Source organism: Bactrocera tryoni, chromosome 3, assembly GCF_016617805.1.
Source record: "Bactrocera tryoni isolate S06 chromosome 3, CSIRO_BtryS06_freeze2, whole genome shotgun sequence".
Taxonomy (NCBI): Eukaryota; Metazoa; Arthropoda; class Insecta; order Diptera; family Tephritidae; genus Bactrocera; species Bactrocera tryoni.
Genome location: NC_052501.1, coordinates 38,073,805 through 38,090,987, shown reverse-complemented (window position 1 = coordinate 38,090,987; position 17,183 = coordinate 38,073,805). Strand labels below are relative to the sequence as shown.

General features: G+C 40.4%; 1 long non-coding RNA gene across 1 annotated transcript; it reads left to right on the top strand.

Moving 5' to 3' along the window:
* Window positions 1–4,035: 4,035 nt before the first annotated feature.
* LOC120771147 lies at window positions 4,036–7,224 on the top strand. The gene is made up of 3 exons (XR_005704954.1): window positions 4,036–5,323; window positions 5,483–5,936; window positions 6,875–7,224. It is a non-coding gene; the product is annotated as an uncharacterized LOC120771147 (long non-coding RNA).
* Window positions 7,225–17,183: the final 9,959 nt, after the last annotated feature.

Below are 17,183 nucleotides of genomic sequence, written 5' to 3'. Positions count from 1 at the left end.
GTTTTTTAAGAGCTTGATAACTTTTTTAAAAAAAAAAACGCATAAAATTTGCAAAATCTCATCGGTTCTTTATTTGAAACGTTAGATTGGTTCATGACATTTACTTTTGAAGATAATTTCATTTAAATGTTGACCGCGGCTGCGTCTTGGGTGGTCCATTCGGAAAGTCCAATTTTGGGCAACTTTTTCGAGCATTTCGGCCGGAATAGCCCGAATTTCTTCGGAAATGTTGTCTTCCAAAGCTGGAATAGTTGCTGGCTTATTTCTGTAGACTTTAGACTTGACGTAGCCCCACACAAAATAGTCTAAAGGCGTTAAATCGCATGATCTTGGTGGCCAACTTACGGGTCCATTTCTTGAGATGAATTGTTCTCCGAAGTTTTCCCTCAAAATGGCCATAGAATCGCGAGCTGTGTGGCATGTAGCGCCATCTTGTTGAAACCACATGTCAACCAAGTTCAGTTCTTCCATTTTGGCAACAAAAAGTTTGTTAGCATCGAACGATAGCGATCGCCATTCACCGTAACGTTGCGTCCAACAGCATCTTTGAAAAAATACGGTCCAATGATTCCACCAGCGTACAAACCACACCAAACAGTGCATTTTTCGGGATGCATGGGCAGTTCTTGAACGTCTTCTGGTTGCTCTTCACCCCAAATGCGGCAATTTTGCTTATTTACGTAGCCATTCAACCAGAAATGAGCCTCATCGCTGAACTCACTTGGTCGATTATGTAGACCATAAATCGGACGTAAAGCGCGAAACACATTTCGAACCGAACACTGATTTTGGTAATAGAATTCAATGATTTGCAAGCGTTGCTCGTTAGTAAGTCTATTCATGATGAAATGTCAAAGCATACTGAGCATCTTTCTCTTTGACACCATGTCTGAAATCCCACGTGATCTGTCAAATACTAATGCATGAAAATCCTAACCTCAAAAAAATCACCCGATACAATGATCACACACAACAACTGCTCACAAAGATCGTCAGCTACTATCACTCTTATATTTACCGACTTTTGAGAACTTTAGACAGCGAATGTCACGTAGAGGTTATTTCCTGGGCTTCCTTCCTCAAAAGCCATTGAAGGTTATAGGTAATGCAGCTACAGCTTCCAGGTATAAAATGGAAAATTGAATACTCCACAATATGTGTTTTCACTTCTTATTTATAAAGTTTTTAAATTTTGTACGATTTCAAAAACACTTAACTAGATTCTTTTAAAGGATCATTTTAACTGATCCCGCCGACAGCGCCAGTGACAATAAACACAATTATTTGAGTTTCATTTAACAAATATTTATTCATTATTAAAATGCTATTCGTAGCTTGACAGTTGACATCACACTGAATTAAATTTACCTTAAGAAAGTGAGTCAAAGAGAAGAATTTAATATACCGTCCCAGGATTTCGGGGATAAAAGGGGTATGGTCGTATAGAGGAGATTATCCAGATCAAGAATATATGTATATAGTTATAGCCGCAGGAAGCTTATAGTTTTCGAGATATTCGCGCTTACAGTTGAAAATTAGCGATATTTTAATTACATATTTTCTATATATAAAATTAATTTTGCACGTACATCTATTTTTCACTTTTATATCCACTAGCACTTCACTAATTCGTTTGTAAACATTTATTTTAAATTATACATTAGAAAAACAGTTCTAATTCAATTTTTAACTTATTGTTAAAATTTACTTACTTAAAAATAACGAAAGAGCTACAAACTGTCAAATAATCAATGTTACCTTAAAAGAAATAAAGTAAACAGATTATATCCCAAATACGATAATCAACAACCTATAAAAACATAACCCTGGTCGGTCAAACACCGGGGTGTATCAGATTTTTTTCGCGTTGAACTCCTTTTTGCGTGGGCGGCCTTCGGCCGCGGTTCACAAAAAATAACCCTAGTCGGTCCAACACCGGGGTGTATCAAATTTTTTTCGCGTTGAACTCCTTTCTGCGTGGGCGACCTTCGGCCGCGCTTCACAAAAAAATTACCCTGGACGGTCTAACACCGGGGTGTATCAAATTTTTTTCTTGTATAACTGTTTTTTGCGTGGGCGGCCTTCAAAAAATTACCCTTGTCGATCCAACATCGGGTGTATACATTGTTTTTCCTCCCGCAGAACTCATTTTTACATAGGTTGTTGATTCTCGTATTTGGGATATAATCTGTTCACTCTATTTCAGCTAGTATTGTCACTGGCGAAGCGAATGTATTGGCGAGTCGAATGTTTTAGGCGAAAATCCGCCATGTTCATATTGTGACTGGCGAATGAACACATTCGCTCAACTTTGTTGTTTTTGTTGCCTTACTAAAATAATTGAGAAATGTCACACGAGTTCATCCGAAATTGACATATTTGACGTATTATTGTTATTGTATATTATATTGTATATTTCTAACCGAACGTCTCAAATACTTGACTTGACTTGAGTGCAGACAATCCTGCCGATCTAGGTACAAGAGGAGGGTGCAAGCCACTGCACCTTGCCACCACCACCCTCTGGTGGAATGGCCCCCGATGGTTGATAGAATCTCCTGATTTTTGGCCACAATCCCCCATGCGCAACATTATCGCACCAGAAGGTCGAAAATCGCCACCTTTCACACATTATTGGATGATGCCGACATCCTTGAACGATTTTCATCGTTTCCAAAAGCTCTCAGAGTAGTTGCATATTTGTTCAAGTTTATCAAGCAACTCAAAAGCAAAGTAAAAGGATCACATAATTTCCCATGCAACAAAGTGACGCACCTAGAGTTACAAAATGCAAAGGTCGCACTAATAGCATATACACAACCGCGCTACTTCAGCCGCGATATATCACCACTAAGAGAATCGAAGCCGATTGATAAAAAAAGCTCACTCTTAGTTCTAAACCCATTTCTGGACACGAAAGGTCTGTTTCGTGCCAATGGTCGGCTTGCTAATTCGAACCTAACATACAATGAACGCCACCCCATAATAATTCCAGAAAGGTCACCATTTGCCACATTATTCCTCCATTACATCCATATCTTAACGCTACACGCCGAACATCGCCTCATGCAACATATGGTACGTCAGGAGTATTATATCCCCCTTCTTAAGCCACAAATCAAGAAGTGCATCTTCACGTGCAAGACTTGCACTATACACAAACAGAAGATGCGAACGCAGATTATGGCAGCACTTCCACCTGAACGCTGCAACTTCGCTCTGCCTTTCACCACAACAGGTGTTGATTTTGCTGGGCCTTTCCAGGTAAAGGCGTCCATGTTAAGGTCTCCTACTCTCATGAAAGGCTATGTGGCTGTCTTTGTATGTTTCACGACAAAGGCAGTACACCTTGAGCTGTGTAGTAATCTGACGACGGAGGCTTTTCTCGCGGCATTTGCTCGCTTCGTCGCTCGACGTGGCTACCCATCAAAGATCATGAGCGATAATGGCAAAACCTTTATTGGAGCCCAACGAGCCACAGAAAAGCAATTTGTGGATTTTTTCAAAGAAGTATCATCCGATATCGTACAAAGTACGCCCCTCAAGGTATCAATTGGCAATTTATACCCCCAAGCGCCCCTCATATGGGCGGTTTATGGGAATCAGCTGTAAAAAGCTTCAAATCCCATTTCAAACGGGTAGCTGGAAATTATAAATTCAATTACGAAGAGTTCACGACGTTATTAAATCGAATTGAAGCCGTTCTCAATTCACGGCCACTCACAGTACTATCGCAAGACCCCTCAGATTTCACTGCCTTAACTCCAGGGCATTTTCAAAAGGGAGCACCCATCCTGGCCATTCCTGAGCCAGGCGTGGAGTCGCTATCCCTATTAATTCGATGGGAACGAATTAAGATTCTCCATCATGATTTCAGCCGCCGATGGAAGGACGAATACATAAAGGATCTCTACAAAAGATACCTCTGGAAGACTCCTGAACAAGCGCCTAAACTTGGAGACTGTGTCCTCATTCACGATGATTGTCTACCCCCCACCGAGTGGCGGCTTGGCCGCATAGAAAAGCTACATTACGGCTCCGACGGTCACATACGAATCATTGATCTCCTTACGCAAAACGGAACGCTAACCAGACCGCTCGTGAAGCTATGCTTTCTGCCACCTTCCGATGATCGCGAATCCAAAAACCGCAAAAACAAACCGATTTTATCGTGTCACAATAAGCTAATCAAATGAAAACGAAAAATACGCCAATACCAACCGTTAACAAATAACAACCGTCAGATAACAAACCGTAAATAAAAATAACAAACCGTACATAAAAATAACAAACCGTAAAGAAAACTGACAAAAAATGGTCGATCAATACGACGGCCCATTCATGCCACATATCGTGGCACGATTGCCCATATCAACTTATATGACAGATATGTATAATTAACCATCTCATTTACCACAGATTACCATGGATGTAGATACGCCAGTTGCAAATACGCCAACCGCTCAGGCGGTAACCAATGTACCACGCAACGGGCCTGCACCAGCGCCCCGAACGGTAGTTGCAACAGCATCGGCTGCTACTCCGGCAACCAAGCACCGGCAACAACGCCGGCACCTGTGCCGGTATCCGCGCCTCGTGGTGGCACCCGACCACCACCGATCACATCGAGGACTTCGGAGACCCGTCGGATTAGGTGCCCCATCTGTCGACGCATACATCCTCTGCACCATTGTGGAATATTCAGGGGTATGCGACCTTTGCAACGGCAGCAAGTTGCCCAGGCCCACGGGTATTGCCTCAACTGCCTGTCGCACACTCATACGACTACAGAGTGTGAGTCACGTGGGCTGTGCCAACTGTGTTACCGGCCGCATCACACGCTGCTACACCGCAGCTCGTCACGCGAAGTTAACCGGCCACCCAACCATCGCGGCCACGTATCTCGACTTCCACCCGCTGATCGTGTCATACACCAGCGAAGTGGAACCTCGGTGCGGCGTCGACAGACTGGACCACCATCTCGCCGATCCACGGGTCTGAGCAATGTTGTGGCAACGGTGCAACAGCTGCAGCGCCTTTTAGGCTAAACAGTCGTTTAGGGGGACCTGGGTGATTAAATGAGCTTCTGCGCCCCCCTCTTAATATAAGATAGCTACATCCCACACTACACACCCTATTCTCAACACATCGGCATGATGCCCACCGCATCATCATCTACACCATACCTTCACACACGAGGACACCAGAACATAATCAACAAAAGGGACCGACGGACGGCGCCAGCCTCTCTTTTGTTTTCGGTCCGTGCGCATACTCGTACACGCAGTCAACTCTACTTTTTTAACTTCGATTTCGTTACAAGGTGAGTGTCGGAAGTTTTATTGTCATAAAGAATTATTCAACAGCATAAATGCGATGATTGTAAGTAGCAACTAAATAAATAAATTATTACTTATTATTATTTGGTCTTAAAAAATTAATTTTTATCAGGATATGATTACTAAAATTAAATATATTATAGGTGATTCTGGTTATCCACTACACGAGTATCTATGGACGCCTTTCCGAAACGCTTTACCAGGAACAGTGGAATCAAATTTTAATAAGAAACATGCAAAGGCAAGGAACGTAGTTGAACGGACAATTGGAGTGCTGAAATGCCGTTTTCGTTGTATACTAGGTGAACGTAAACTACGACATCCTCCTAGTAAAGCAACTGTTATTGTAAATGTTTGTTGTGCTTTACACAATATTTGCAAACAATATAATGTGAATGATCCTGAAGAAGAAACTTTTGTTGATGTGGTAGTACCACTGGAACCAGTTGAAGGAAACTTCAGTGGAACAGCAGCAGATCATCGCCGAAGACAAATTGCGAATGCATTGTCATAGTATAGTTGCATCCCCAAAATATATGTACATATATGTAACATAACTACAATAAAATAACTGAAATTAATTTTGAATTGCAGGAGGTACGTTTTTTTATTTTGAGTATTTCAATTTTTTTAATTCTAATTCTTTTAGTTTTATTTCAATTTTTTCTTTATGTCGCCCATTTTTTCTTTATTTTCTTCCTTCTTTCTTTCTTCTTTCATTTTATAATTCGTAAATTAATTTTTATTATTCTTTAAATAATTCTTTTTTTAATTCGTAAATTTTTCTGTTGTATCTAGAAATTTCATTACACACCGAATTAATATTTTGCATAATACCGACAAGGCTTTCTTGCGTTTCTGCTTGTTTCTCCAAAGCCTTCATACGCAAATTTTCGCGCTCCTCCACTCTGCTTGTAGGTGCCTGCCTAGACGAAATGCTAACATTTCCAGCATGTTCAGGCTGCACTTCGACATCTTCCAGATGTTCTTCTTCTAAATATGCAGGTGCAGGTGCAGGTGTAGTGCTACCAAATGCGGCTCCGCTTGGATTCACTGCCTACTGCAAGCTGAGCAGCTCGTCCACGGCCTGCTCCAATGGCGTTAAACTCCGTTGGTTGTTTGGTCCTCCACCTTTGGCTGCAATCTCCTTTCGATTATCTGCAATTTTCCTTTTTAATTTTAACTTATAGTCCAACCAAATCTAAGAAATACACAAATTAATACAGATATGTACATATATGCAATCAAAATTGTTTATTCTTATCTTATTCCATTCGCTGCCACTATGTATTGGAGGGCCGATATGGTTTAACTCTAAAGCAGTTGCTTCCCACAACTCCATCCTATTTTTTTTTGTTGAGCCAAACGGAGCCATTCCTCTGGCTAACTCAGGATTTCCTTCCATCAACTTCACCAATACCTCAAATTGCTTTTGAGTAGTTCGTTTTATTCTGAAAATAATTAAATTTGTAATGAATTAAATACAATAAATACCTTTTTAAAATTTTACTAACGTTTTCTCCATTTTTAATTAGATTCTCGAATCAAATAAACGTTCGCCAAATTTTGACAGTTGAGGCGGAGCGAATTTTAAAAATTCGCAAGTGGCAATACCAAATATTCATTTTCGCTAGTTCTTTCGCCACATGACCGAAAATCACTCTGGCGCTACGACATCGGTCCGATCCACACACGACTCCTTTTTGGCTACTTTAGTTTTACCTTTTTTGCGAACATCTTGTTCAAAATTAAAACATTTTTATACCTATGTTGTGAAAGAATAAATACAAAAGTTTACATTTTCTTGCGTTAAATTCAAATATACTTGTACTTGTATTTTATTCTTTTGTGAGTGAATAAATTCAAAAGTTTATAACAACTTGAATTGAAGTGCAAATCGAGTTTTTTAATAGCAATTTTGGTAAAAATATACGGTGTATGCGGAGAAGGTGGTACATAAATCATTACACCAAGTATGTAAGTATATGTATGTATACGTATATAACGCTCGTATTGTTTTGGCGTTCTTTTGTTGTTGTAGGCGCATTACGAATCAAAAAGAGAGTTCATCATGCGCAAGTGTTATCCACTTTATGCAACTGCATAGCCTTTTTATTTTCGACAATTTCAGATTAAGTTCAATACTCTTTATTTCAACATGCTTGTATGTCGTTCAGCAAGAATTTTTTCGCTCGAACGAATAGCGACGAAAAGTGAAATAGAAAAAAAGGCCGAATGTGTGTTGGTTTGTTCACGTTATAAAAGCGAATGTAATTTATTTAAGCAATTGTTACATCTAATGTTTTACAGGATTGCAGTGTGCCAAAATTTACAAAAAGTGGTAAGTGATGCCACTTAATTATCAGGTGACGCTCTGAGCACTCTGAACAGATTTCCCCTGATGGCGAGTCATACCGTAAGCTAAATGATCATCAATGGGAAGAGCGCACAATTTGGAGATAGCTTGTTTGCAAATACCATTGGTCTTTTTAACTTCAGCTACACGAACTTTAGAATCGTTCCTCAGGAAGACCTTAGTGATTCTTCCAAGCAGCCATTTGAGTGGTGGCAATGCTTCATCCTTTATAAGGACAAGAGTTCCAACTGGGATATTGTTCCTTGGATATTGCCATCGTGAGCGTTGTTGCAAAAGTGATAAATATTCGGAACTCGAAACGTTAGTGGTGTATCTATAAGGAAATGGTCTGGTGTGGGATTATCTAAATCATCGTGATTTTCTCTAATTGGTCAAAGTGGTCGAGAGTTAAAACTAATGAGATCTGACATATAAGTGTTCTAAGTTCATCAAAAGAGGGTACTGCATAACCAACAATTCCCCAGAAATGGAATTTCGATATTTTAATTGAGGCCTCCCAAAGGCTTCCGAAATAAGAAGACCGAGGTGGAATAAACTTCCAGTCAATTCCTTCAACAAGACACTGCCGATAAAACCGAACCGCCTTCGTAATAAAATATATGAAGAGACTTAAATATGTAACACTTCGTTGGTGGTCTGCTTCTTATTTCAGATCGGTATTTTTGGGTCGTAGTCTGAAACATCGCACATACCTGCTTACTATGTGACTCACGAAAATTTCGCCTCCCAGGGGCCAATATTGTTGTCGTATTGCAGCAAATAATGCTTGAGGTCCGGCATGCAGATTCTGATGGTGAAAATGTGTTATAATAGATTCTGTTAGGGGATGTCCCTTGGGTAGAATGATTGGATGTAGTGAGTGATAATCAAATAATGTATTTTCTAAACGACCACCTACTCGAAAGCCAAAATATCGTGGAAATATTTCCTATACTACTAAATTCATCGTAAAGTTGTGGTATAAAACTGCTTCATCGATCGCAAGTTGATGCATGGTACGAATAGCCAAAAATGGTGCAAACCATTCCAAAGTATGCAATGCAAGTAATTATCTTAGGGCGACCGGATTCGCACTAATTCTAAGAAGAGTGTCGGCTAACTTTGGTTGAATGGTTGGACCTGCCACCAGTGCATTGTTCAATGAATAACCAGTTGTAGTCTGTGCTGAGCCGTCGAATACGACTCTAAGCTTTGTTGTTGTGCTATCGTTTTTGAACATGCAGTGATGTGGAATAAAATATGTGGGTACCGATGGTATTGGCTTCGAAACTGGAGACATGTGTTGAAGTTCGAGATATTCCTTCATAAAAGATACGTATTGTAATTTTACTTCTTTATTACGTTCGATATGCCTCTCAAGAGTTAGAAACTATCGTAACGCTTGCTCGTTGGAATCACCAAGAAGGCTGATACTGGGCTAAGCGAAACAAATATTCGCCTGTGAGCAAGCGACTGTAGTTTGCCTTTAAGTGATGTTCGCAATCGAGTTCCTCTCTTGTTGCCTTACTAATGGGATCAAAACTATTGTCTATTTCCCTATGTCACACTCAAGTGAGGTTATTATTGTTGTTGTGTACGATGATAGCCTTGGCGATGTGCTTTGCCTACCAGATACGATCCATCCAAAACGAGTTTTTTGGAGAACATAATTATTTTTCAAACGAATTTGACAGATGCACAGCAAACCAAAAAATATACTTGCACCTATGACAAGGTCCACACATTGGGGCTTCTGAAACTCAGGATCAGCTAAGCTGATATTCGCTGGAATATCCCAATCCCTAATTTAAAGTTTCGGCAGATTCTAAATTTTCACTGAAGCTGTTGAATTACAATGTTGACGCTAGAATTAACAATAAACTCCGATACCTGAAATTGCTAAAGACGATTTAGATTTTTTAATTTGTAATTGATTTGCTAATCTCGTCGTTATAAAGTTGAGATGTGAAGCAGAATCGAGTATTGCTCGATATGGCATGTGCAAGAAGCACACATTCAGCTGAACAAGAGCGTGGCTGAGGTAAAGTTGAGCGACTTTTTGACGCCCTTGTGACAAGGACTGCTGGCTGTGATGGACCAGATGTGGTTTCTGAAATATCAGTTACGGCTTGGTGAACTTGAATAAGGTGCAGCAGGGTATAATGCTTTATTGAGCAACATTGGTTTGAGGCAATTTATGCACAAATGTGTTCTTTTAGTTTCTTTCCACCTGTCACTTGCACTCAAACTTGCGAATAGTGGCCAAATGTACACAATATGGTCATGTTTTTGACAAATCGCACAACTTTTGGTAGAAGTCTTAGAAACAACAAATGCATTTTTACGATACTTTGTATTGCTCACCTACATATGTGCTAGGTGTTTTTGTTACCATAGCATGAGTCACATTTTCTAATGTTTCTCTCCTCCAAGGGTTTTTCAATTTCGAATGTTATTCTATGAATTTGTTCTATTGTTGAATGCTTGTTTCTAAAACCGAACTGATGCAATGGGATTAACTGCTTTTCGCCGATAATAGATTTTAATCTTTCATAAATTAATTTTTAAGATTTGTGGAAGTAGTGAAATTGGTCTTTATGACAAGACTACATTAGATCCTTTCCTGGCTAGGGAACCATAACAACTTCGGTAACTTTTCAAAGGCTGTGAAAATGTGTCAGACGGATTGCTGTATTGAAAAGATATATAGGCGAGCTTCAGTATACATTTGTATGGTAACTGTTTTAACACCTCAGTTGTAATTAGTTCGAATCCAGCAGCTTTCTTAATTTTAAGTATTTTAATTTCACTTTTAAATTCACAAATGGTGATTGCTGGGATTGTTGCATGATCCTGTTGAATACTACTGAGGAACGCGATTTCACTAGTCCCGTTTGGACGAAGGGTTTCAGCTAGCTGTTTTGCAAATGCATTAACTTTATCACAATCCCTTCTAGCTCATGTATAGGAAGCAATGTTTAATAATGCAACGTCGCTTGTTGGACGTTTCAGATACTTTGTACTTTTCCATCTTTTTTGTTAGCTGATAGTTGAGATAAATATTTATTAAATGACTCCTTCTTAATATGAGCGATTTCTAGTTTTAATTCTGCTGTTGCCTTATTAAGGATGGGTTTGTCGAGTGGTGAGCGTGTTTGTTGCTATTTCCGTGGTAAATTTTTTTCCTAATTAGGAGGATTCTTATTTATTTAGGGTAATTTGAACCTATAACTTTCCGCTTTATCTCCGGAGTACTATACCAAACTGTTTGTTGAATTTCTTTCGTAAATTTGTCAACCTCTAATTCCAGTTGTTCAATGGTTGTTACACTTTATTTTAGACTGCAGTATTTGTTTGAACGAAGTCCAGTCCGTATTTTTGTTGTGTAGCATCAAACTAAGATCTCTTTTAATAACGGATTCATTTAGTGTTAAATATAATGGGGAGTGATCATAGCTTAGATCTAACTTATCTTCTATTTCGATGACATTTCGAGATATCTTTCTGGTTATAAAGAAGTCTATTACAGCTGGTTATTTGCTGGTCTCAGTTGGCCAGTAAGTTGATGTTCTAGTTGATACAAACTCACACCCCGTTTCTTGAGCTGCCTGGAATAGGTATCGCCCTTTAGCTGTCGTTAAGCGGGATCCCCAGTAAACATGCTATGCGTTAAAGTCGTGGTACATATTGAGAAATTCTTTATATTCTTCAATGAGGATTTTGTATCTCAGCGGTCAATATATTGCTGTAACTGACAAGGGTTGGTTCAATGTTTTTAATGTAATAGCTGTGTTTGAATATTGTGCGTACTAATTTTTCTATCCTCATAATGTATAATGCTGTTTTTATACCCTAAACAGGGTATATAAAGTTTGCCACGAAGTTTGTAACACCCAGAAGGAAGCGTCAGAGACCCTATAAAGTATATATGTATGTATGCATATAAATGATCAGTATTTTGAGCTGAATCGATTTAGCCATGTCCGTCTGTCTGTCTGTCTGTCCGTCTGTATATATACGAACTAGTCCCTTCGTTTTTAAGACATCGTTTTGAAATTTTACAAACGTAATTTTCTCTTCAATAAGCTGCTCATTTGTCTGAACTGCCGATATCGGACCACTATAACATATATGTAGTTGCCATACAAACACAGAAGTTGGCACAGGTTATTTTTTAAGATAATAATGTAATATACGCAGAAATTGTTCAGATCGGCTCACTATAGCATTTATGTAGCTGCTATACAAACTGAACGACCGGAATCTTGTGCTGGTATGGAAAACTTTTTCAGATCGGCTAACTATAGCATATATCTGCCATACAAACTGAATGATTGGAATCACATGCTTGCATATGAAACCTCCTCAATTGACAATATATAGTAATTATATCTTCACGAAATTTGGTATGAGTTATTGTTCACAGAAATAATGTAATCTCCGAAGAAATTGTTCACATTGGATTACTATAGCATATACCTGCCATACAAACCGAACGATCGGAATCCAGGGCTTGTATGGAAAACTTTCGCATTTGAAGTCGTATCTTCACGAAATTTGACATGGATTACTGCTATAATATAATATAATATTTAAACCTTGTTCTTTTAAATCAGCGATAATATCACTAATGCTACACGAATGGTGAAGATTTTTAATCTTAACCTTTATTGGGCGCGTTTGTTTGTCTTCAAAGGAATACTATGAAGTCCCCGACGCAGACAACATTTTTGTCATCGATCTATAGTCATCACTTGTTGTAACGCTTACTTTATGAGTGACGTTATTTAATAGTTTTAACAAAAATTAATTTTTATACTCTCACAACAAAGTTGCTAAGGAGAGTATTATAGTTTTGTTCACATGACGGTTGTTTGTAAGTCCTAAAACTAAAAGAGTCAGATTTAGGGTTATATATTTAGGATTGAAAACACGTTGTTTAAACCTAATCTTTTATATTTTCATAATTTCGATCTTTTACATTCTAATTACAATAACTTATAATTTTATTATTATGATCGCTTTACAACACTAATCCCTCTATTACACTTGTTTTTGACATTACGCTATTTTTGTATTCGCGCATTGTCATTCATTCGTCCTTACGTTTGCCTCTATATTCGCCCTTTTTTTTTGGATAGCAGCTGCCAATCGCTTCGCACGTGAGGATCGCAACATAAGTTAATTTTATAATTCATTGCTCTTTATAAAGATTAGGTTTAAACAACGTGTTTTCAATCCTAAATTGGTGACCCCCGTCGCTTGTGCACCACAATTAAAAGGAAGCCGCTCGTTTGCAAAGGCCTTCGCCGGCGCGCATTGAGAAAAGTCACATAAGCACATTTTTTGGGGTGCTCGTTAGAAGTTGCCGCATCCCGTTAATTACATCGGCTGATCCGATTGCAAGAGCCTGCACGTGGCAGAAACACTCTCACTCGTATTTCTATTCATCCCATTCATTATTGCAAGAGCCTGCGTTTTGAAGCAACATCTCGTGTGTAACCTCGCTTTTGAATCTGTTTAATTCGAAAATTTCCCACATCATGTCTCTGGACGACAGCATGGCAGTTGGCAACAGCGGTGGGGAAGCTACGCTTACTGGGAATTACAGCACTGTACCTCGAATTCCGCTTCCTCAAATGAATGAAGACAGTATCGAGGCCTATTTCTACTACGCTTTTCAGAATTTTGGTTTCAGGCGTCGCTCGTATATTCCGACACTAGAAAATTTCACATAGTGTTGGCGAGCCTTCCGCCAAATAAACTTCTGGAGCTAAAGCCAATCATAGAAGCAGCGCCTTCCCATTGAAAAAAATTCAAATACATTAAACAAAAGCTAACTGATCACTTACACCGATAGTCAGCAACGACGCTTGCAAAAAGTTTTAAAAGACATGCCCTGGTGACCGAAAACCCAGCGAGCTGTTTAGCGAGATGAAGCGTTGCCGGCACCACCCTCAATGACAGTTTGTTGAACGATTTGTGGGTAACGCGTCTCCCACTGTACAAGCAGCGGTACAGCAGCGTACAACTCCAGCGGTAATCGTATGTAGACATTGTATATGCAAATAACGACATTTCTATCCTGAAAACCGAAATCGCAGAATTAACGCGCTGTATGAAAAAGCACCTTAACTTTAAGAATGACCGTATTCGTTCAAGGTCACCTTCACGAACTAAAAGAGTACGACATAGCGCACAACGTGATACTTCGGAGAACTTTTGTTGGTACCATCGAAAATTTGCTGACAAAGCTACGAAGTGCCGTGAGCCCTGCAGTTTTGTCAAAAAGCCATCGTCACAATAATGTTGCTCAGCTGCAACGATTTCAGGTACTGGCAAGCAACCTGAGGTCGCCAACAACCACCGACTTCGTATCTTTGACTCTTCGTCGAACATTAGCTTTCTCATCGATACTGGCGCTGATGTGTCCGTAATACCGTCAAATACGAAGACAGCTAGAGTCAACACCACAGGATTGAAATTGTTTGCCGCGAACTGCTCACCTATTAAAAGTATGGGGTGAAGTTCTATTAAAATTAAATTTAAAATTACGTCGCAAATTCGTTTGGAATTTTCTGATCGCCGACGTCTCTCATGCCATTATCGGCGCAGATTTTTTGAGTAACTTCGGTATTTTGGTAGATCTCAAGCAGAGATGTTTATGTGATAGCAAGACCGATTTAAAATCAGTTTGCACAATTTATAGAACACTTGGCGTAAGTGTTAAGACGATCAACGCAGACACAAATTTCGCCGATATTCTTCACGAATTTGTAGAGATCACCAGACCGCCTCCAATGGGCACGTCAACCAACTCCGCTGTAGCTCATCGGATTTTGGCGAGATGGCCAGCCCGTTTTTTCGCTTGTACGACGACTCTCGCCAGAGAAATTAACTTGCAGCTCGAGCCGAATTCGACTATCTTCTAAAGTTGGGCATTTGCCGTCCATCCAGCAGTAACTGGTCCAGTCCACTGCACATGGTGCGAAAAGCCGATGATGGAACGTGGAGGTTATGCGGGGATTACCAGGCCCTTAATGCACAGACAATACCGGACCGTTACCCCTTACCGTTTCTGCAGGATTCACCGTATGTGTTAGCAGGCAATACAATTTTTTCAAAAATTGACCTACAGAAGGCATTTCATCAGGTGCCGCCAGCACACTACCGACGACGTGTGCAAAACTGCTATAACTACGCCGTTCGGACTCTATGGAGTTCACTAAGATGACTTTCGGCCTTCGAAATGCTGCCCAAACATTCCAACGCGAGGTCGCCAACAACCACCGACTTCGTATCTTTGACTCTTCGTCGAACATTAGCTTTCTCATCGATACTGGCGCTGATGTGTCCGTAATACCGTCAAATACGAAGACAGCTATAGTCAACACCACCGGATTGAAATTGTTTGCCGCGAACGGCTCACCTATTAAAGTATACGGTGAAGTTCTATTAAAATTAAATTTAAAATTACGTCGCGAATTCGTTTGGAATTTTCTGATCGCCGACGTCTCTCATGCCATTATCGGCGCAGATTTTTTGAGTAACTTCGGTATTTTGGTAGATCTCAAGCAGAGATGTTTATGTGATAGCAAGACCGATTTAAAATCAGTTTGCACAATTTATAGAACACTTGGGGTAAGTGTTAAGACGATCAACGCAGACACAAATTTCGCCGATATTCTTCACGAATTTGTAGAGATCACCAGACCGCCTCCAATGGGCACGTCAACCAACTCCGCTGTAGCTCATCGGATTTTAACGAATGGCCAGCCCGTTTTTTCGCGGCCACGACGACTCTCGCCAGAGAAATTAACTGCAGCTCGAGCCGAATTCGACTATCTTCTAAAGTTGGGCATTTGCCGTCCATCCAGCAGTAACTGGTCCAGTCCACTGCACATGGTGCGAAAAGCCGATGGAACATGGAGGCCATGCGGGGATTACCGAGCCCTTAATGCACAGACAATACCGGACCGTTACCCCTTACCGTTTCTGCAGGATTTCGCAAATGTGTTAGCAGGCAATACAATTTTTTCAAAAATTGACCTACAGAAGGCATTTCATCAGGTGCCTGTACACCCCGACGACGTGTGCAAAACTGCTATAACTACGCCGTTCGGACTCTATGAGTTCACTAAGATGACTTTCGGCCTTTGAAATGCTGCCCAAACATTCCAACGCATAATAAATGAAGTATTTCGTGGCCTTGACTTTGTTTTTACATACTTAGACGACGTATGTGTAGCTTCAAAGTCGAATGAGGAACATCGAAAACATCTGCGACAGGTGTTTAAAAGATTACGAGAGCATAACCTCACAATTAACGCAGCGAAATCGGAATTTGGTGTTACGAAACTCGAATTTTTGGGGCATTCCATCACCAAGGATGGTATTCGACCATTAGAGAATCGCGTAGAGGCTATTCGGAACTTTGAACGACCAAAAATAGCAAAAGAGCTAAAGCGGTTTCTTGCAATGTTGAACTTTTATCGTAGATTTCTGCCACACGCAATGGAAACTCAAGGGCCCCTTTTTGACATGATAGGAGCAAACACGCGTAATGATTCCACTCCTTTAACGTGGTCCGACGAAGCTACGCGCTATTTTGAGTAATGCAAGATGCAACTGGTTAATTGTGTTATGCTCGCACACCCCGTTCCCAATGCGGAGTTATCGCTATGGGTGGACGCGTCAAATTTCGCCGCGGGAGCAGTACTTAATCAAGTGGTTAATGGCCACCTCCAACCGCTCGGCTTCTTTTCCCGAAAATTTACAAAGGCAGAGGTGCGATACAGCACGTACGACCGCGAGCTGACAGCATTGTACCTGTCCCTTCGCCATTTTCGCTACATGGTCTTAGGTAGGCAGTGTCATATCTACACCGATCACAAACCTTTAGTTTACGCATTTCAACAACGCCTTGATAAAGCATCGGACCGGCAAGTGAGACAACTTGATTTCATTTCCCAGATTACAACAGATATTCGTCACGTTGATGGTAAAAAGAACGCGCCTGCTGATTTGATGTCACGTATTAATTCAATAAACTTCACGCCCATGGATTACGATCAACTAGCTGAGGACCAAACCACAGATACAGAGCTCTTATCTCTGTTGTCAGGTGATAAGCATCATTCACTTAAACTAACGAAATTTGCTGTTCCTTCCAGTTCGCGAAGAATTTATTGCGATTCTTCAACCAGCAGGGTGCGTCCATTCATCACGCGGAAGTTCAGATCAAACGCTTTGCATGCTATTCACGATTTAGCTCATCCAGGAACAAGAACTACTGCACGCCTTATGTCTGAGCGCTTCGTATGGCCATCCATCCAAAGTGACAGCAGAGAATCTGCACGACATTGCATCCAGTGCCAAAGGTCAAAGGTTGTCCGTCACAACAGAGCAACGCTTCAGCGAATTACAATGCCAACACAGCGCTTTTCGCATCTCCACATTGATATCGTTGGGCCTTTCCCTTTATCCGA